Below are 23621 nucleotides of genomic sequence, written 5' to 3' on the forward strand. Positions count from 1 at the left end.
CTCTTTTGCATAAAACATGCATAGTAAAAAGAGTCACAGCATAGATGCACTATGTTGATCTATCTCTGTTGATCATCTCTGTGCCTCTTCAGAGTAAAGTGAATTCAGTAATTCTGAAAGTGTTTTTATTTTACCTTACTTTATTATTCATAGTCAGTAACTATGTCTGTGTAGACTGGCTGGCAACAGAAAAAGGTGGGGAATAAGATGTTTTATGCACCTGTGTCATATGCAAAGAGGCATGAATCACCCATTTCTATGTAAGTAATTTTTTTTATTTTTTTTTTTTGAAATTGCTTTTGGTAGCAAACATTTGAAATTGTACTGAAATCAGAGAAAAAGAGTTTAATAAAATATAATGATTATAGGACAAAACTTTGATTTAAGTGGACTGAAAAGAGCAAAAGTGGGGAAGATGTACAGGCCACTCCTGCAAAGTCCCTGGGACAGCCAAAAAGAATCTCACTCTGCCCCCAAAGGAACATCAGCTTGACTCCATTTTCCTCAGAAAATGGAGGCTCTCTAGAGAGGGTGAGTCCAGCTTTTCCTGCATGGAAAAACAGGGCAAACCACTTCATGCAAGCTGGCATTACCACATGGAGGTAAAGCAGAGTGTGGGCACATTCCCGAGTCCTTCCTCCTAGAAGAAAAAATTTGCATTATTTCTTAATAATGGCTACACCAGAATGCTTCAAACTAGCCCTGAGTTCATCCTCTCCATCATCCGGTATGTACAGTGCATTTTCCAGTTGAGCAGGACTGGATCCTACTACCACAAGGGTCTCTCTCTGCTTGTCAGGCCTGGAGCAATGACGGTGTCCCCTGCCTCAAAGGGCTTCCTACTCTGTCACAGAGCATCCCAAAATTCATTGGCTCCACAAAGCATATGTTTTTAAATTAGAAAAAGGAGAAAAATGCCAAAAATATATTGAAATAGCATGAATAATACTTAACTTACCTGTTTGTCACATAGTTTCCACATTAAACTCCTCTGGAGGGTTTGCCTGTGTCTTGTTCAGCCTTACCTCTGTCAGAGATTAGAGAGGGAGTGTGTGTTTCCTTTATGTCGGAACCCAGATTCTCTGCATTTTCATATCCTCCATCATCTAGCACTTCCCAAACCTGACTGAACTAGCACAAGTGAGTCCCACAGGGCAATACTTCAAAAGGCTTTTTTCTGCCTACTGTTAGCATTACAATTTACCCTCATTTTTTTTAGTTCTTACAGCAAGCATTCCCTAGTTTAACAGATAAGCCAGGAAGACTTTAGATAGCTCTTTAAAACTATGTATGTAACCTCAGTTAATTCAGGATAGTTATTGAACGTTATATGCTTCTACGGCATCTCCAAAATCAGCCCTGCTGAAATGACACCAGTGTTGGCAGTCTGTTATTTTTATTGAGGGATGTCTTCAGAATTTTGTTTAAAAAAAAAAAAAAAAAAAAAAAAACAAGAATAGCAATTCTCTCTGACACAAATGCAGATGTTAAAGATCTACTGCATTGCCTGTGGCCTCAGTTTTACCGAGGCTAGATTAGCTAATCTCTACTTGGACTATAGCTGGTATTGTGGCTGGGTTTTTTTTTCACCAGGGCCACACTGCACTCCAGACATTCTTGCAGACTAAGAAGGCAACATGTTGGAGCGTATCGGAAAGAAAATGGAGGTAGTTGAATGGTATTACTTCACCAACAGCAGGCATTGTTTGCCTGCCATTCTGAGTAATCATCAGCATAAAAAATAGCAAAAAGACTTGGAAAAATATATATTACACAGGGCAAACATTAAACCAAACGGCAGTGAAGCCTGTGATCCTGCACTATTTCTGAAATAGACTAGTAGAAAAGTCCTGAGTGTAATCGTGTATGTAAACTGGATAGCACCTATATGAAGGAGAGTCCCCTTCAGACTTTACGGGAGCACAGCTTGTCCCAAGCACCTTTCTTGCAGTGGCAGTTAATGTCTCCTGCCTCTGTGGCAACTCTTCATCACACCAGAAAGGCAGGAATCCCAGCTCTCTGTGCTGCCTTCCACCCTTTTTTCTCTGAAAAGCAATACTTTCAAGAATCTTTTTTTCCCAATTTCTACCTCTAGCTACCATCCAGGTTATGACTGTATAAGCCATAACTGTTTTGCACACCACTTACATCTAGCTGAACAATTTACAAAGGATTTTTCTATTAGTTGCTGCACAAAAGCTTTTCCAAGAGTAGATTTTGATTCTTTGATTTTTCAATTTATTTAAAATTTTTTCTTTGTTACATTCAGGATGAATGTATACCACATATTTTGCTGAGTGGAAATGAATCTACATTTGGTAGGAAAAAAAGTCTATGCAAATTTCACACTGAAAGCACTGGAGCCTCTCCAGCATTGCTATAAAGATTAAAAGGTAAAAGGCTTTATAAAAAGATAAACAGAAATGTACAAAATCTTTTTGTCATCAGTAGAAAGTTTCACCATTACATCTTGTTTCAGTGCCTCCAAAAATATTCTCAGTATTTTTCTGACAAAATGAAGGTGGCTGGAATTCATCACAGAGATTTTCTTCAGTGAAAATTATTAACAGTACTCGATGTGCAAAGACAGTGGAAGTGCACGTCTGTGCTTGATGATCTAACGCATGTAAACAGATACTTTCAATTTGTGAATATTTCATTATATTAATTTACAAAGACCACTGTGTGCTACACAGGGGTTTACGTGTCCTAAAGCATGTTTGCACTTCTGCTTTTATGTAGTTTACACAGACAAAGCCTCCAAATGAAGTGTTTCGCTTGTATCTGGATTTCCAATTGTTAAATAGATATTGAGCCTTCATGGGAACCAAGAGCTTCAGAAAAATGGTTTTTAAATCAGGATGACTTGGCTTGGGAGTTTACTTTGGCTTCTGTCCAAGGAGAAAGATCCAAAAGAGCCAATTACACCTCCACACCCAGTTAGAAAGTCTGCAGGTATTAAGTTGTTTGTTAAGTAGAGTCATTGCGTTAGTAATTTTAACTGTGTTTGTTCTTTGCGGAAGGCAACAGGCTTTTCCAGATCGTTTCAAAACATGGCAGGGCAAAACTTGCTCTTATTAAAGCTAAGTTTCCACACAAGCTTTTACTTCTTCCTTTTCTGGTCTCCCCTACACTTTCCAACCAAAATTATTAATATAAAACACTCTGTGAACTATTTATTTTAACAAATATTTATTTCATATATTGCATCAGAATCATTTATTTTAAAGAAAACAAGCAAAATCTCAATGTCCACAGCAGATTCCTTTGCTTCATTAACCTGTCTTTTTATGGGTGTTATTTTACTTTTGCTTGGGAAAAACAAAACAAAACAAAACAAAACAAACAAACAAACAAAAAAAACCGCACCTCTCTCTTGCAGAAAAGTTCTGCTACTCTTACTACAAAATAAATAAATAAGAGAGAAAGAGACATCAGTAAATCAGATACATGCTCAGTAAACTTCCTTAGACTGCTATGCTAAATATTTCAGGTTCACTCAAAGCTAAAGCTCAGTTCTGAACAGTGAATGCATTATTATAGATGTGTGGTCAGAAAGCAAAGATGACAAAATAACTGTAGTAATAATCATATGTTTCAGTTCACACTATAGTAGTATAGTAGGAAAATGCTCTTGGAACTTCAGAATGAGTGAAGAGGTCTAGAGCTGCTGTCTTTCTTCTGCAATAGCAGTGAAACATCCCAACTAGCATCAATGAAGTGCAAGACATACTTCAACTCACAGAGGTATAAATGAGAGTAGAGTTTAGTTCAAAGGGTGTTCTACCCTACAAGCCTAGCTTGTTCCTCTGGCTCAGTGAGACTTCTCATATGAGGAGGGAAAACAGGATTTGGTTTTGCAGAGGGAAACACTGCTTGAACTCTTACCATATTAAACCACAGTGTAATCCAGACGATGTCTGTTATGCAGGAGTATGCAGATCCTAGAGTAATCTTCCTGGCAGAGAACTCCAGCACAATGCAGTGCCTTCAAACTTCCCATATATTATGGTGTCTACAGACTACTGGCATATCCTGGTGAGAGGTGTAGCTGTGACAATTGGATGCACAGGAATTGCAGGCACAACTCTCTTGGGTTCCCTTTGCCTTGCTTATCTCTGTGAAATTTCTGTGCAGACTGATGTCTTAGGGAGCTCAGCCACTCCTCCGGCTCTATAACTGCTATCAACACTGGCTGGGGCAGTTTGAGCTATGCCAGCTCTCTACACAACTCAGCTTCTCATGCCTATGTCTCCAAGCATACTCAAAAACAGCATATTTCAACTCACATGCATTTTCTAGGTTCAGCTGCCATTGCTGTGGATTGTGATTCATTTCCAGGTTTGACACACACAAATGCCTCTTAGTTGAATTTGTAATCTCCAAATGATGATAGACTTTCTTTTGTCTTATTTTATCTCTATAGAATTTGTCATAAATTCAGCCTCAGCTTGTTTGGCGAGCTATGTAGAAGTGGATTGGTAACATATTCAAACAGAGAATAAGCCTTGGGACTTCTTTTTCAGCCAGTTCTTCCAACGCTTTGAAACTGTCATATGTTTAAAGCAATAGAAGACCTGTGGAGCATGGGCCCAATGCAATGTGTGGTATTCATTATCTCTGGAAGCTTACAAATCCTTTCTAATGAATCAGAGCTACAAAGTGATGAATTCTTTGACATCAGAAAGAAAGAAAGAAGTTCAGAAGAGGAAAAGCCTCTGCAGTTACACAAATTACTCAAAATCTCAAGTTTACCAAACACAGATTTACTCCTTCATTAAAATGCTTTCATGAATGAACAATTTAGCTTGTACCTGGCTGAGCTTCTTCTAGGTAGACATAGTCTACATGGACTTCAGCAAAGCCTTTAACACTTTCTCCGACAGTATTCTACTGGAGAAGCTGGCAGCCTGTGTCTTGGACAGATACACTCTCTTCTGGGTAAAGAACTGGCTGGATGGCAGGACCCAGAGAGTGGTGGTAAATGGAGTCACATCCAGCTGGTGATTGGTCACAAGTAGTGTTCCCCAGGGGTCAATACTGGGGCCTGTCCTGTTCAGTGTCTCTATTGATGATCTGGATGAGGGCACTGAGTGCACCCTCAGTAAGTTTGCAGCTGACACCAAGTTGGGAGGAAGTGTTGATCAGCCTTGGGGGTAGGAAGGCCCAACAGAGGGATATGGACAGGCTGGATTTCTGGGCTGAGGCCAATGGGATGAAGTTCAAAAAAACCAAGTGCCAGATCCTGCACTTTAGCCACAACAATCCCAGGCAATGCAACAGACTTGGGGCAGAGTGGTTGGAAGACTGTGCAGAGGAAGCGGACCTGGGGGTATTGGTCTATGCTCAGCTGAACATGAGCCAGCAGTGTGTCCAAGTGGCCAAGAAGGCCAATGGTGTCCTGGCTTGTGTCAGAAATAGTGTTGCCAGCAGGACCAGGGAAGAGATCATCCCTCTATACTCACTTGTGGTGAGGCCACACCTCAAGTGTTGTGTTCAGTTTTGGGCCCCTCACTACAAGGAAGACATTGATGCTCTGGAGCATGTTCAGAGCTGTGAGGGGTCCAGAGCACAAGCCTTAAGAGAAGTGCCTAATTGAGCTGTGATTGTTGAGTCTGGAGAAGAGGATGCTCAGGGGTGACCTTATCACTCTCTACAGCTACCTGAACAGAGGTTGTGGTGAGATGAGAGTTGGCCTCTTCTCCTATGTGACTCACAACAGGACTAGAGGGAATGCACTCGAGTTGCGCCATGGAAGATTTAGGTTGGATGTTAGCAAATACTTCTTCTCCAAGAGAGTGGTCAGGTACTGGAATGGGCTGCCCAGGTGGGTGGTATTGTCACCATCCCTGGAAGTGTTCAAGGAACATTTAGATGTTGTACTGAAGGACATGGTTTAGTGGGAAATATTGGTGATAGGTGAACAGCTGGACTGGATGATCTTAGAGATCTTTTCCAAACTTGGTGATTCTGTGATTCTATGATTCTGTGATTCTTAATTCCAGAATAATTTATAGTAATTATAGAAAAGGACAGTATTTCCCATTTAATGGATAGGTCACAGAAGCCAAAATGTGAATATATCCTTGACCCCATGATGCAAAGGAAGGGTGAAAGGAGAGGGAATGAGGCATATGTATACTGCAACCATAGAACTTTCCTTCCCTATTTTTGGAAGAAAACTTTACCTTTGATGTAAATGTCCATAAAGGTCTAAAAATGGCTCTGTAGAGAAAACAGAAAAGATTATATGTAAACAGTTTTTATTGCAAACTACTTGTTTATATATTATACTATTATTGCAAACCAGGAGCAAAGACCAATTTATTAATTTGTATATTTATTTGTAATTCAGTCAGAATGACAATGGGACACAGGTCACTGTGAAATCTGCTGAAGAATTCATTAAAACATTGAAAAAACATAGTTTAGAGTTGGAACTGCCATGTACCACATGTAGGTCATACAACATTGTTTTTATAATCGTACTATGCAGAATAACTTTTATAAGTGGATAAATAGATCTACAGTAGATTTCTTCAGAAGGATGGAAAGCCAGCTTACTGTAGGCCTCTACCTGATGCTCTGACGTGCTAAGTTTTGTCACTCTGCACTCCCTCTGTAGTCACTGGGAGGAGATGAGCGTCTCCAGCAAGTAAATCAGATCTTGGACGCTCTGATTCATCTTCTACAGGTGATTTCCTCTCTACTGACTGAACAGGGAGCATGTGCACTTACTTGATTTTCCCAAGGTAGTTGCACAAAGCTGAGGGAATTAAGGATTCCTCCAGACTACCCAGGGCATTGTAGTATATTTTTGTCTCTTTGTTCTTTCTCCTGGAAAGCAAGTTATGCTGAATTTGTATTTAAAAAACATGTATTTCTTTCTGCATATGAAGAAAAAAAACAAACAACAACAAAAAAAACGTATGAGGCTCAGGATGATACCCTTTTCCCAAAGAAACAGTTAGAATATTTTATTATTATTCTCAACAACATTGAGACATTTAGGAGTGGTTTGGGGTCAGTTGACCCATTTCCTTTCTAGCCATAAATCCTGTGCTCCTACAACTAGATTTTTCAGCCTTACTGATGAGACTAGTTTAGATGGTAGGAGAGAAAAACCCACCTCCTCCTCAGATGTATTCGTTGCTTTTCTGGGTTGTTGCCTTTCTTCCTTTGGGAAGAAGTAAGATCTCCTAGGGATTGTTCTCTCAGTGTTTGCATGAGAAGGAAAGTAGAAAGGAGAGCAAAGCAGGTTGTGGCCTGTTGTGTGGGGAAATTATGGAGAGTAGAAAGGAAATGGCATAGGACTGTTTGGGTATGGAGTCTACAGCCCCTCAGCAATCACTCTCACAAAGAAAACAAGTTACTTGGAGCTTTTAAACAGCTGTTGTTCAGCTCTCACTTCTCCACTCTCAAAGTCTACTGCTGGTAGTATCTAATCAGCCATATATACATTTAAATTGAATTGCACAGTTCAGATGCAAAGAGAAAAGAAATGGGGAGCTCTTGATTAAAAGATGGAGACTGCAACTGGGGGAAAAGTCTTCTCCTAGAGGGAAAAGAGATTCAAAAAAATGAAGAAAAGAGTAGTCATTGCAGGAGCTGCTGATGTTACCGTTTGTGACAGGGAGAAGCCCATGTGCCATAAATACTTGTGTGAGGGGAAGATTTTGACATTAGAAGACTCTAAACACGATAAACTCAGAACCTGGATCTGTATTCTAGAGATAAACAATCTGTAAGAACTCTGCAAATTTGTAAGGTGGAAATACAGCACATATTAAATAAATAATCAAGGGAAGCGATGGAATAGCCAGCACACAGAATCTTTAAGTCAAGATCATGCATAGTTTTGAATTATGTACACTAGGTATATTTCTGAATTCTGTACTTTCTAATCTTTGGCAAATTAAGTTATTATAATGTTTCGTTCTAGCCTTAAAATACATGAACTTCTTGCTGTAATGTTCTTGCAACCTAACACAGTGGGTTGAGGGGAGAATGAATTTATCACACCAGCCTCTATTACTGTTCTTAAAACCACACCCCAAAGGAAAGGTGCTGGAGAGGAAATTGGTGCAGGAGGTTAATGAAAGGCAACAGTGACCAATGCAAACAAAGAATTCATCTATACTGTGCTCTGTGCTTGCGCCATTCACAAAAGAAGCAACCATGTGAAAAAGCTTGTACAAATCAAATACAAAGCTTGTACACTACAAATTACTTTTTTGCAGATATTTGAAAGTTTTCCAGATCTCCTCCACTTGTACAGAAACTAGATAAACCTGAGATGCGTACCTTTCTGGGATAAAGAATCAAATCTGAAGACATTTAGGAAAATGAGAAGATTTCTATGACATTTTCTCAAATCATTTTGAATTTATAATAAAATCAGTCTTCAGAATGTTAATTTCCTTCTGGAAAATCGGAAGTTCCAAGTTTGTGCCAACAACTGTAAATGCACCATTTTGTTGTTCATCTATTTCTAGTGATCAGCAGCAAAGGAGATCTTAAGTAGGGTTTGTAGTGCAGGCTGTTTATTTTAACCTGATAAATGTGTTAAATCATGACTGAAGCTTAACAGGATTCTTAGAAACATATTCATAGAAAAACTATTTCAGCTCTTAATCTACACATTTCAGTGAACTATGTTCATAGAAGAAAATGACAGCCTGCTTTTTGCTTTCTTAGTAATTTCTGTACTAAACTACTGACCGTGTGTCTTTCTCAACAGTTTCCGATATCCCGTTGTACCAGTAGTGTTGGTTGCTGTTAGCCTTCTTGTAACATTTTTTTACAACATTTTTTTACATTTTTACTTGTAACAGCTGCTAAGAAGAAGGATATTAGCTTGTTTTAAAAGGCCTTCTTTACACAGAAAGAACCAACACCATTCATAACAACCATAATTCTCTTATGAGATTATTAAAGGTGCCTAGTCTCATAATACATAATATTCAGAATTATTTATGTTAGCATAGTTTTCTCTTCTTTTACGTCTTGTGGAATTTTTACATATCTTTCTTTGTCTCATATTCCTTTCAAGTCTAAAATGTCTAAGCAAAGGAGTAGGGAGCAAAGGGACTATCTCTTGTAGGCAAAGTAGCATATTCCTGCACGGCATGCAGGATTGTATGCATTGCTTTCTCACTCTGTAGTTGACCTAAAGGCAACACTTCACTGCCGCGTGCCTATTGCTCATGCCTCATTCTAAAGCTCGGTTGGCAGACTTGAACATCTCTGATACTGAACTGAAATGGCGGATGAGGCATTCTGACTTGTTGGAGTGCTGCTTATCGCCTCAGATGTGAAGCACTGAAACTGTTTATCAGTTTCCCCAGTGACTGGTTGTTTTCCTAGGTGTGTACCTGTACTCAGTGCACTAAAAGGCCACACCTCTCTGTTCTCACTGCTCTCATTCCCTGCGTAATTATACGTGCACTGTCATACTCTTGAGAAATCAAATAGACTTTTTTTATGGTTGAGGCATCAATTTTATATCTAACAATGACAAAGACATTTAGAGCATTTAATCTTTGCTTATTCTGACAACATCCCTTATTCATCACAGTCATAAAGGCATAAATTATCAGTAATGATTTTTATTTTCAAAGCAAACAGCTAGTGTTGAATCCAAAATTTGAAAACTTATCCTATTCTTAACATTTGTGTTTTCCATATTAGCTTCACTTTCTCACCTTGCGTGCATGAAGAAAACCAAACAGTTTTAAAGTATTTTAAGGTATTTTAAGTTAAGACAATCATTGGTCACTGATATATGTTAGGTTTTTTTATTTTATTATGAGCGGTACTGTTCTCTTCAGGTCAGTGTTAAGTACATCTCTAGCTGAGGGGTATTGTAGCTAACTGAACTGATAAATGGAGAAGTAGGAATGTCCTCATGTGAATTCATTCAAATAGTAGATAATTTAATATTGTCTAAAGTTACACAGATGTCTTACTATCATTTGGCGGATGCAAGGTATTCATACATTCTTATTACTTTCATTAATTTGTAAAGATATGTCCAAGTTCACTGTCATATTTTATGCATGCACTGGATATGCCAGATAATCAGTAATAGCACCTGAAATAATTAGTGTGTCTTTCATAGCAGTGAAGAGGTCACCAGAATTGGAAGCTCAAGGGTGTTGCAGGGGTCAGAGGGGTGAAGATCCCAGAGACAGGTATTTGTGCAGGACCTACACAAGGTCTGTCTTCCTGAAAGAAACCTCCAGGAGAACCCAAAAAAAATACCATAAGATTCAGCATCAGTTGGTGCTACTGAGGGTGCATGGCAGGTGCTAAAGAAAAAGGTCCAGTTTGGGATCTGTACAACTCCAGCATGGACCGCTATATCTACTATATCACTTTATCACACCATATCCTGCTATGGACATACCATTGTCTGTCTGAACCAATTCCTTGATTATGCAGATTGGCAGGTAGAAATGTATTTCTGCCACCCCGCAGGGGAGCAGGTTTTCAGTTCCCTTCACATTTGTATGAGCAAAGGAAGCGAGGCAAGAGGAACATCTCACTCAGTGAACAGATCGTCATCACTAAGCACTGGAAACTGTGGCTGCTGTGGCAGGTGTTATCTGAGAAAACTGACAGCACACAACAGAAAGCAAGGATTTTCAAGAGACATACTCAAAAATACATTATTTAAACTGTAGAGCAATAAGAACAGAAACTTTGTCAGAGGAACAAAATCTTTCTTCCATGTTATGTTGACCAAACTAGAATATCAGTCTGCTGAGATTCAAGAAGAAAAAAACATGGTTTATTTTGAAACGCAAGAAAGACACAAGTATAACACAGAACTATGTAACAAACTTAAATTTCTGCATTGTATTCACAATTAATGGAAATTAATAGGTGAATGAGTATGTAAGGAGTATTTAAAAAGAGAAGCTTCAGTAAATGCCGAAGCTGCTGTTTGCTTGCACAAAATTTCATTTGCACTATGTAATGCTGGTAATTGCTTCCTTCTAATTAGACTTGTAATAGGTACCCAACCCAGTCTAGATGTTCTTCAGCAACTTGTCTGAGATGTCCATGGGTCAGATTGCAACAGGAACTGACATGACCAATGGAGCAACACGCAGAAAGCCTGTCTGTAATTAAGTGACCTGTGCAGGGGCTGTCACATCTTCAGTTCATGTACAGTTTGTAACTCGGGCCCACATAAACCCCTCCTGACTAAGTGTCCATCCAATGAAAGCACCAGGGAAAGACGTGTAAGGTTAGAAGCACAGTCATTTTGACTTCCAAAACAGTCAAAAGGAGCCATCTCTGGAGACTCATCTTAGGACTGCCTTGAGTATATGACACACTAGTGACTATATATATTTGTGATGCTTAAACTATGTGGGTGATATGACTCTAGTCTTCAGATAGATATTTATATTCCATTTAGGAAAGCTTATCCACACGGCAGGCCTTGTAGGCTATGGGAAACAGGTTGCATCAGTACCAATAGCAGATGCACAAGCTAAACTTACTAACTGCTATTCAGTCAGTGGTGATCCACTTCAGGCCTTATGGTATTTATTTATTGGATTTAGAAATTTAAGAAATCTCCACCATCTATTTTCAGTACAGCATTTGCAAAGCCCAACTATGGTGACATTTCCAGGTCTTCCGATACACTGTTTAAATGCCGCTGTGATAGCTCAGGAGAATAAATTAAAAGTATGATTCACATAATTTAGGTCTTCATGGGTCTATAGTCAAGCCTATGGAAGAATTACAGGAATTTGAGTCACCTATCACTTCTACAGAAGTGAATTTTCTCTCACAGGACTAGTTCCAAAGTTCAGCAAACTCAAAGATATTCCTTCCTGTGAATTCAGTTCGGGGTCAGTCACTTCCCAGAGATGAAAAACAGAATACAGAATGATTGGAGAGATAAAACAAGCTAATCTTCATTTTCAGCAACACCATATTCATCCTTAATGGTACATAATGACTGTCATTTACACGAAAGGCTGAATCTTGATTAAAAGAGAAATTTAACAGTCATTCTTAGAAGGTATGCATTTCATTTTGTTGTGTAGGTCCCCATCATTCAGTAGGTTGACAGTGAATGACATGGACAAGATGACTAATGAACAACTACTTGCTGCTTCTTATAACAGAGTGCACTGAGTGAAATAATCAGTCCTCATGTTTAAAACAACATGAGGAAGAACATTTTCACACTGCATATAACTAAATCTGTAACTCATTGCCAGAGGATGTTTTGGTGGTATAAAAGTGCTAAAATAAATTAATGGAAGAAAGGTACATCAAATACAATTAGACATAGCTGTATGGATGCAATTTCCAGCTCATGAAGTTTAACCACCAATGACTCTTTTCTGGGTGTTCCTTTCTGAACTTGCCTATTGTACTAAGCAACTGCTGTTGGCCATTCTTGAAGCTGTTATATTAGAGGAAATCTTAGTCTGCTGTCTACAGCTAGTGATGTGACGTGTGCTTATGTCATTATCTCCACTTAACACTTCTATTAAGAAATCTTCTCACAAATTCAGTACACAAGCATAGAAAATGCAAAGATCTTTGGCTAGATACACTATTTTATAATATCTGTATGAACATTTGTGAGAACAGTTCAGATACTACTAGTGCTCATATAAAAAACAGAAAATAACAATGCTATTACATTAAAGGTGATGTATAATATATAATGTAAAGAAAATGTAAAATGAGTATTACAGTATGGAAAACACTAAAACACACATTCTCTTTTACCCAATAAACAAGAATTCTAACATCTTAAAATATTTTGTTGGATGAAGTGGAAATTTGTGATATTTTCATGAAAAGCTAGTTGTTGAAATTGAAAGAACAGGGGACGCTACCTAGGAATTCAGTATTTTCCACTGGTCGCAGAATATTGAAATGCCAGTTCACCCTCTTCAGAGGTAAAGTAAAATAATCTTAATTTTACTCAGTCACTTTCATGCCTAAGAGCTATTTTTAAGTAAAGCACTGTATTATGAAGATGTATTTGACTTTACTGTTTCCAATGGTGTTATTGTAATGATTGGTGAACCATATGACCTCCTCTTCCTCACTACCTCAGCATTCAGATGCAACGTATACAATGAAGGTCTGCTTTGAGTATAAGACATGAATATCCATCTGCTCCCAAATGATTTGAAGAGGCAGAGCAAAGCCTAAAGCATAATCAATGTAGTAAATAGTAAAACTGCAAAAACATCCAAGCGAACAGCTACCAGGTACTTTCTTCAGGACCCTGGTTCACACTGGAACAAAACTAGATTCAGGATGTCTTTTTGGTACATGCCATACTATTCACACAAAATTCACTGCCTGAGCAGGCAGTTGAGACAGGAAACTGCACGGTTTGCTTGTGACCCGCATACCTGCTCTGTACTATCTGTTGAAAAGAAGTGATCACACTTCCAATAGCGTCATGACAGCTAGTTAGTTAGTGTTGTGGAAGCTTCCTCAGCTTCATCAAAGGCAGTGTGTGAAGACCAATGATCATGCCTCGCAGCATTGTGTATGAATATCCTACCATTGCCATCTAAAACCTACACAGTGGGATTTCTGGAATAACCCATAAGCATATGTCATTAATTAGAACACAGACGTATGACCTAGACATAAAGGCACAGCTTTCCTTTCCCTCCTTTGTTCTTCCTTTCTCCTTCCCAGGAAGAAAGGCAGGGAAGACATTAAATTTGCTAGGAGTATCCACTCAATGTAACTTCCTACTATATCTCCTCTAGCTCCATCACAGCAAAAGCTGGAGGAAGAGTGTACCTCTCTGTTTGTATCTTACACACACAAGGCTTGCAAGTGCAAGAAGATGACCAAAGCCATGTGTAGGCTTGGAGGAAGAGAGATTCTCAAATGGTGATAGAAATAGAGAAAGATGGGACACTGTACCAGATAGTCTAAGTGAACATTTTATTGCTAATTAAAACAAGAAACAAGAGTGCATGAAATAATAAGTTTAAAAAGCATTGTGTTCTGAGATATGTCTCATGCTAGCCAATGGAGATTAGGAAAGGACAAATTTGTTAAAATGCCTTTTAAACTTCAGCTGAAAACCCTGAAGATGTCTCCTTCAAGCTGCTGCCCAAAGTTAATGTTCTTGTAAGGCAGGGCATACCAGTGTCATCGCAGATGATTAGCTTTAGTGTCACTCCTGACACACAGCCCTCTTCACACCCATCATCTTCATCAGCTCCTGCCTTCAGAACTCTCTCATCTGCCCATCCTACTCAGCAGTTTCTCTTTGGCAAGAATGGAAAATAGAAATGAAAGGAAAACTAAATGGGTGCACTGTACTCCAGGGGGTTGTTTGCCTTTAGGTATGTTAAGCAGTAAGGCTGGAAAAATATAACACTGCTCAGGGTTTAGACACTGGGGATGTTTTAGTACAATATATTTAAATTAAGTTGGGGAGTTTACTTTTATGAGTTCAGAGATTCATTCCTGGTTTGTGTGGAGCTGATCACGGGTTTTATGTATAGATATTGTGTGCCGAGCCCTGCTTCTGCTCTTCCACTTGCTTATCTTAAGTCAAACCTGTGGAAAGTGATACCTAAATTTTCACCACCTAAAGAAGATTCATCTTTAAATTACGTAAGTGCATGGGTTCATGTTTTAGGTTGCAAGGCCTATATTTCTTTTTCGTGACTAATGAATTTAGATGCTTAAAATTATATTATTTCTTTTGAAGAGATGCTGTGATGCTGTTACCCAATATGTTTTTTTAATTAGTAGCTCTGGTTTTAGCAGCACTAAGCTGGTTAGGCTTGACATGATTGATAGTCATGCCACTTATTTAGATGCTAGAATATGATTTTAACAGCTTATTACCTGGTCCTCCCTGACCAATCTTTTTTACTTTTTGTGATAGTTTAACTGTGTCAGTGGAGAAGGGAAGATCCACTGATGTCATCTATCTAGACTTCAGAAAGGCCTTTGATATGCTCCTCCATAACATCGCTCTCTCCAAATGGGAAAGATATGAAGTCGACAAGTGAACTGTTCAGTGGATGAGAAACTGGTTATGAGGTCATACTCAGACAGTGGCAGTCAATCTCTCAATGTCTGGATGGAGATCAGTGAAGAGTGGTGTCCTGCAGGGGTGAGGACTTGGACCAGTGCTCTTTAACATCATCAGTGACATCAACAGTGGGATTGAGTACAGCCTCAATAAGTTTGTGGATGGCACCAAGCTATGTGGCATGATCAACATGCCTGAGCAACAGGATGCCGTTCAGAGAGACATAGACAGGCTCAAGCAGCAGGCCCAGGTGAAAATCAGGAGATAGATAAAATCAAAGTGCAAGGTCTTGCATCTGGGTCATAGCAGCCCCCATAGTCAGTAGAAGGTGGGGGATGAAAGAATTGAGCACAGTCCTGACAAAAATGACTTGGGGGTACTGGTGGATAGGAAGCTGGACATAAGCCAGCAGTGCGCTGTTGAAGCCCAGAAAAACAACACTATCCTGGGCTACATCAAAAGAAGCGTGGTCAGCAGGGCAAGGGAGGTGATCCTGTCCCTCTACTCTGCGCTGGTGAAGCCTCACCTGGAGTATTGCGTCCAGATGTGGAACCCTCAGTACAAGAGAGATGTGGGCCTGTTAGAGCACATCCAGAGAAGGACTATGCAAATGATCCAAGGAATAGAACAACTCCCCTAGAGGACACACTGAGAAAGCTGGAGCTGTTCAGCTTGGAGAAGAGAAAGTTCCAGGAAGACCTATAACAACCTTTCAGTATCTAAAGAGAAACTATAAGAAGGAAGGAGACAGACTCTTAAGCGGGGTCTGCAGTGATAGGACAAGGGGAAATGGTTTCAAATTAAAAGAGATGAGACTTAGATTGGGTGTAAGAAAGAAGATTTTTATAATAAGGGTGGTGAGGTACTATGACATGTTACCCAGAGAGGTGGTGAATGCCCCGTCCTTGGAGACACTCAGGGTCAGGCTGGATGGGGTTCTGAGCAACCTGATGTAGCTGTAGGTATTCCTTTGCAGGGGGAGTTGAACTAGATGGCCTTCAAAGGTCCCTTCCAAATCAAAAGATTCTATGATCCAGATAAGACTAATTACTTTTCATACGATACTGTGATACAAAAAAACTGAAGTGAATAATTGAATAGGTAAGAATTATAAAAGTGTTGCTATTTAGCAGAAGTAGTAGACCTTTTTGTTCAGTGAGCTATAATGGCTGCAAGATGCCTGGAATCAACATTTTATATTACATTTTATGCCTAAGATAAAGGCCTTTTGGAAAGTACTGTATTCTCTCTGAGGGCAGCAATGGGACAGTGTTCCTGAGACAGTTTTCTTTCTCTGCTCTGTTTCTCTGTACATACCGTGCGCATAAATGTATATACCTATGGATACATGGGACATAATATTGCCTGAATAATTATGGTTTACAAAATTCATATGGCTGAATACACAATATATTCAGAAACTGTGATATTATATTGACCTATACAAATAGTTTGTGCATTCTCAATTCAAAGAGCAGAAAGGAAAGCATTATTAGAAGTGTGGTTTTGACTGGTTTCAAATATTGGCTTGAAATTGCAGACTCCTTTCAATACTAGTGAATTCCTTTCCTGGCATCTGATGGATGTTTTAGCTGACATTAATCTCTTCAATTACTTTTGTAGCTACCTACACGTACATCACAGGTAATGCAACAACCAACTTCCCAATAGCTTTCAGTGAAGTAAGACATGTTTCCTTCATGTAATATTTACATTTCCTTTTATTTATTTTTTTTCATTCATTTTAAGGGCAAAGACTGGTTGCTTTCCAGTGTTTCTGAAGTCAAACATTTACCACTCTTCCCTTTACTCCTGAATCTCTGCATATCTAGTGTGAGTTTGGTTCATCAAAAGAAAAACTTGTGGTGGATTATGTGCAAAAGCTTTGAACTGCTGAAGAGACAACATAGGAAAGAACTTCACCGAGGACCAAGAAAGTCAAGTTATCAGCTGAAATAAATTTATAAATCGGCCATTCAGATAAAATTGTTAAGCCAATGTGTACTGGATTAGCAAGAAGGAAGTTAATTATACGTTACAAATAATGCTTAAACTGTTGTAACTATATTAAAAAAAAAAAGTGGTAATAAAAACTATTTTGCACTTATATAACCTCTACCCACTGTGTGAATTGAACGTTTCTACTGTCTTATCATAACTTTTTATAAGTTTGTTTTCTTTATTTAGTGAGCAAATAGAAAACTGATAACTGTACTGTTAGATTTGTTCTTACAATGCATCATAATGCCATGCAGTGAAGCAGCACACAGGTCCTGCTGCTGCTATGTCCAACCTTCCTGCACCAAGAACACTTCCCCACTCAGCAGATAACACCTCTCTTCTGTGTACAGTTTATCTCCCAGACTGCTTGTCCTCATACATAAACAACTCTCCAAAATCACTGTCACAGGGGCAAGCTAGTGAAGATATTCATTCATGAAGACTTTGCTGATCCCATTAGGAATAGAAAATATCAATCATTCTTTAAAATGAACCATAAGTCGTCAACACTCTTAATATCTGTTGATACAAGGAAAAAAAACTGAGTAGAAATTGCTGTACATCTCCTTCCTTTTGTTTGGTATTCAAGTAAAAATTAGGCTAAGCTTTCATTCATGACAGATTGCTGGTCACCCTCCTCCAGCACTTCGGTGTCCTGCTCGCAGCTATTATTAATCTTACACCAGAATTGCAAAGAAGTGCAACAAAGCTGAGAGGGGTTTGAAACACAAGTCTTCCAGGGAGCATCTGGGGGAACCAGGATTATACAGCCTGGAGGAGGCTCAGGGGAGACATTATCACTCTCTACAACTCCCTGAAAGGAGGTTGTAGTGAGGTGGGGGTTGACCTCTTCTCTCTGGTAACAGTGAGAAAAAGAGGTAATGGTCTCAAGTGGTGCCAGTGGTGGTTCAGTTCATATACTGGGAAAAATTTCTTCCCAGAGTGGTGATACAGTGGCACAAGCTGCCCAGGAAGGTGATGGAATCACTGTCCCTGGAGGTGTTCAAGAAACATGGAGGTGTGGAACTGAGAACCATGGTTAGTGGACATGGTGGGGATGGGTTGAAGGTTGGACTAGATGATATTAGTGGTCTTTCCAACCTTAATGATTCAGTGATTCTATGATTCTATGAATTTTGTGGATGCCATGACATTGAGGAAAGCTAGCTTTACACAGACAGCACAGCAGAGTGGCAAGTTTGGCACATGGATCTTGGAGAGTACTTTGGCTGTGCAGTCTGGGCCCAGGAGCTGGGAAGTGTTCATCATAGCAGAGAACTGTCAAGAGCATTAACAGTGACTTCAGTGGTGGCTACCCATCATTCAGAATGAATCATGGTAACTATATGTAGGCAACACCTTCCTGTAGCTAATCCTAGATGCTACTGCAAGCCCTAGAGCCATTGAATTTGGCTTCACCAGAAGATAAAATTCACTAGTAATAATATACATATATATAACAGAATATGAATAAGTAAATAACTTCAAAAAATAATGTATGAAGGAAAATTGTACTCCAGAACAGGGAGAATAAAAGTAAGGCAGCCAGGAAACCCAAATGGCTTAAAAGAAGTAGAAGGCCACTGTTTCACAGGACACTTATGAATTTAAATGTTTTTCTGTTACTGGTCACTCCAAAGGTTTGAAAGAGAAGGCAGACATCATGTCCAGAGTTGGCAATTTCATGATGGCATTGCTGTAATCAATCTCATTTCCACACATTTCTTTTTAATTCCTCCCTCCTACTCTCTCCATCATGTTTCATTTTTCTAGTTTTGGTGTAAAGCTGTCTTTCTGATTGGGTTCCCCACACATTTTCAGCACCTCAGAAATGACAGTGTTATCATCACAATTATTGCTATTAACAATTATTGGCAGTAACAGTGAGCTGGAATGATTAGAGTGCAGAAATTATCTATCTGGAGGAAGCTGAAAAAAATGCCTCAGAAACAATCCAGCATGATCAGATTTTAATATTGAATTTCTTATCCAGACAGATGAATTGATAATATAATGCAAATCGATGTTAATCAGGCTGATAACAAGAGATACTTCCCCATCCTAGCAACAGTTTTTGTTAGAGATGAGTTCTTTTTGGGCTGAGATGGGTGTTTAGCAGTTTGAAATTATCTTTACAGGAGAAGTCTCTACTCAATAAATATTTTATCAGCAACAAAATTCATCCTGCTGATATTGAAAAGAGATCCATCAAAACGTAAAGTATGTAACAAAAGATAGACCTGTATATTATATGCATTGCAGACGTCTGTGTGCCTTTTGTTTCAAGTAGTTCCCAGGAACTACAACTCCATAAATTTAAAATAAGATATATTAGAGGTGAGTGCAGTACCATATGCCACTTGTCACATATCCTAAAAAGCAACAGGTGAGATTCTACCTGTCCCTGCTTTGCTTGTTACAGAAAAATCCCTTCATCTTTCCATGCCTAAGGTTCCTCATATTAAAATAGGCTTAATCGTGTTGACTTCCTCATTCACTGCTTTGAAAGAGCTAATGGTACTTCTCATTTGCCTTCTCTTGGGTATATGTATTCTAGTACAGAAATTCTCTTATTTTACCTTCCATGTAGGTCTGAATACAGCATTGATAAAATAGTTTAAACGTATGTTCCTGGTTCCCAGAAAACAGAAAATTTAGGAAAGTCCTACACTAGCTTGTTCTTTTACAATAGAGGTCTATATTGATGTAGGAATGGCAGATCCTCCAGGTAACTTCTGGAGAAACACGCATCCTTTAATCAAGAAAATAATGCTATAGTAGAAAAGTTTAATTATTTAGGTTGTTGTTGAAGGCGGGGTGGGGGGGGTTGTTGTTTGTGGTAGGGTTTTTTAATACTTCCCACATGGGAGACTTTCACTCAAGGCTATGTCTGAGAACTATTTCAAACTTCAGTTTTAGGGTGTGTTTTTGTGATTATCTCACGCAGATCCAAGCTCTTGCTATAGCCTGAAGGGGCTGTCCTACCCATCCTCTGCCCCTGGTTTTGCAGCATTAGCTCTTCCTTCCTGCCATCATCTGTTCTGAGGTTTAGTACCTTTAAAAATTGCACATTTTAAGCCATATATGAAATCTGAAAATTATGTGCTGCCTGTCAAACAAGGGAATATATATGTGTTCTTTACAGAGGTGGATAGTGCAAAATGGTATTTATATGTTTATTTAGTTCAGACAGAAAAAAAATATGAAAACATTTAACACAAATTTCTGGAACAAAAAAAAAAAAAAAAAAAAAAACGGAAATCTGCATGGAAGGTCCCTGAAAAAATCAGACCAAAGCAAAGCAAAGTTTTATATATATGTATATATATATAGAGAGAGAGAGAACTGAAAAATAAATACTAATAAAGAAGAAAATATTTACAGGATGTGATCAATATTTTACAACTGAAGAACAAAATGGAATAAATCAATAATGGTACAGTTAACAAAAGCAAAATATTTTAATTTTAAAATTCAGTTAAACACCACATTAATCTGCTCCGTAACAGTTTAGTAAAGTCATCATGCATTTATGACTAGTTCAGGGTTTAGAATCCAAGACTGTATTACACTACATTTTAAAGGCACTTTTAATCCTTTTGATTTATTTTCCCCTTAAATTCTCCCTTTCAGTTAAGGTTGTGAGCTTGAGTCTTAAAACACTGAAAAGTTAATGTTGGGAATGTGATAAAAAACACCAACAACATAGGTTGAGACTCATCAGTGTCTGATGGCATTATCTGGAGATGAGCGAACTGTTTAGCTTAGAGAAGAGAAGGCTCTGGGGAGACCTCATTGCAGCCTTCCAATATTTGAAGGGAGTGTATAAACAGGAGGGGGAACAGCTATCTTCAAGGGTGGACAGTGATAGGACAAAGGGGAATGGTCTTAAGCTGAGACAGGGAAGGTTTAGGTTAGATATTAGGAGGAATTTTTTCACACAGAAGGTGGTGACACACTGGAACAGGTTGCCCAAGGAGGTTGTGGGTGCCCCATCCCTGGAGACATTCAAGGCCAGGCTGGATGTGGCTCTGGGCAGCCTGGTCTGGTGGTTGGTGACCGTGCACATAGCAGGGGCGTTGAAACTAGGTAATCTTTGAGGTTCTTTTCAACCCAGGCCATTCTATGATTCCATTACATGAAATATTTTCGCTCCAAAGGAAATGTGCTACTGTACCAGAGATGTAGTTTGCCTAAATGCTCTATGAAAAGAAAATGCAGGAAGTTCATTGGCTAGGCCACAATACTCAGCCTGCCACCATGTTTTTCTGAGTTCTTTAGCATTCCCACCTGGTAACCTCATCATTTATCCTGAAGGGAAGGAGCTGCTGAGCAGCTCTCCTTGAGAAAGGCTTTATGCGAGTATCCACACTGAAGCAAGAGCTGGCAACAGATTTATGTCAGTAGGAATGTCTTATCTGCAATTCAGCTATCTCACCATCATCAGTGACTCCCTCCTTCTTCATGTGTGACACAAATAAGTAAAAAAAACCTTCACATAGTCTCTTCTTTTGTAGCTGTATCGCATTTTATGGTAATACCGATTCTTCAGAACATGTTAATTTAATTTTCATTCATTTTGCAAAATAATATATAAGTTGATCGATTTTGTTCAATTAAGAGCACTAATATAAGGTTAACAATCACAGAAACTTGATGAAGAAGAAATTTGATGAAGTGAAAATTTTAGTCACATTTTGTCATCTAGATGAGACACAAACAGTTGTACCATTTAAACCATTCATTAAGAAAATGTATGTGGAAAGGCACAGGCCCAGAGCAGAATTGCATTACTGTTATCACTGCTTTTACATATATTTTACACCATCAACTTTTTTGAGCATCTACCTCTCAGTGGACAGTTCTCAGTTCTGTTCCTTTTTGTCCATGAGACCTGAACAGTTTACAGAAGAGCTCTCTTACCACATTACTTTAATTGTTCTCATAAAATCAAACTGTGAATAATATCAACATTTTATCAGAATAGATAAATATACCTACCTTTTCCATGATTAAAGTATTTATTATTACTTTATCATGCTCTTCTTTGTAATTTCCTGTTCTTATTTTCTAAGTGAAGCTCATTTTTGCTCTTGGACATGTGCACCATGGGAAATTTTTTAAAAAATGGCTCTACAATGAAGTATGAAAAGAAATTATATTTCTGGGTGTGAAGTAAAGCAGCCCTTTTGAGTGCAAAACAGATTTATTTGTTTTGGAAAGATGCAGAGTGAGTGTTGAATTGGAGAGGACAGTGACTGACCCTTGACTGGGGGATTCAGTCACTGCTGACAGGGAGCAAGATCTCCCGGTTCCCCAGCTAAGGGGCATAGGTAAGTTATACTGGGGACTGAAATATCAATTCCTTTGTTCCCAAAGAGTAACACCAAGTGTTTTAACATGTCTTCTCTAAGGTAGATCAAATCAAAGTACAAAGTTCTTGCATCTGGGTCACAGCAGCCCTCACTATCAGTACAAGCTGGGGGATGAAAGAATTGAGCACAGCCCTGACAAAAATGACTTGGGGGTACTGGTGGATAGGAAGCTGGATATGAGCTAGCAGTTTTCCCTTGCAGCCCAGGAAAACAACACTATCCTGGGCTGCATCAAAAGAAGCGTGGTCAGCAGGGCAAGGGAGGTGATCCTGCCCTTCTACTCTGCACTGGTGAAGCCTCACCTGGAATATTGCGTCCAGATGTGGAATCCTTAGTACAAGAGAGATGTGGGCCTGTTAGAGCACATCCAGAAGAGGGCCACAAAAACAATCCAAAGAATGGAACACCTCCCCTACAGGACAGGCTCAGAGAGTTAAGGCTGTTCAGCCTGGAGAAGAAAAGGCTTCAGGAAGACCTATAACAACCTTTCAGTATCTAAAGAGAAACTATAAGAAGGAAGGAGACAGACTCTTAAGCGGGGTCCGTTGTGATAGGACAAGGGGAAATGGTTTCAAAGTAAAAGAGATGAGACTTAGATTGGGTGTAAGAAAGAAGTTTTTTATAATAAGGGTTGTGAGGTACAATGTCCTTGGAGACGCTCAAGGTCAGGCTGGATGGGGTTCTAAGCAACCTGATGTAGCTGTAGGTATTCATAGCAGGAGAGTTGAACTAGATGGCCTTTAAAGGTCCCTTCCAACTCAAAAAGTTCTACAATGCTAAGATTGCAAATTTTTTTGTCATTTTTTTTCTTAAAATATATTTTTTAATTCTTAATGTGCAAATTATGTTTTCTAAAGTTTGACTTTTTTTTTTTTCAAATCTGATTTGAAATGTCATACAGCAAATTTTTCCATTGAACAATTGTTCTTATTTATCCCCTCTGATATGTCCATGTGCACTATTCTTCATAGGGGGGTATGTCACAGAGAGATACGGTGTAATAGCTGGTGGGTTTCCTTTTATTATTTATTTTCAATTTTGCTGTAACCACTACTGTTGTTTGACACATTTTATTACTATCTGTACATCAAATTAATTTTTCTTGTAATGAAAAAATAAAGATGAGTCTGTAAAAGAATATGCATATTTTACATTTGCAAGAAATAACTTGTATTCAGTGATCA

At 38.8% G+C, this 23621-nt stretch overlaps 1 long non-coding RNA gene across 3 annotated transcripts in view; it reads right to left on the minus strand.

Annotated features, from left to right (window-relative positions):
• The window catches only part of LOC107052700, a 39407-nt gene extending 38368 nt beyond the window's left edge, over positions 1 to 1039 (minus strand). For all 3 annotated transcript variants that reach the window (XR_001465361.4, XR_005857628.2, XR_005857629.2), the window contains exon 1: positions 959 to 1039. This is a non-coding gene — a long non-coding RNA (uncharacterized LOC107052700). The remainder of the gene's footprint in view (positions 1 to 958) is intronic.
• Positions 1040 to 23621: the final 22582 nt, after the last annotated feature.

Source organism: Gallus gallus, chromosome 2, assembly GCF_016699485.2.
Source record: "Gallus gallus isolate bGalGal1 chromosome 2, bGalGal1.mat.broiler.GRCg7b, whole genome shotgun sequence".
Classification (NCBI taxonomy): Eukaryota; Metazoa; Chordata; class Aves; order Galliformes; family Phasianidae; genus Gallus; species Gallus gallus.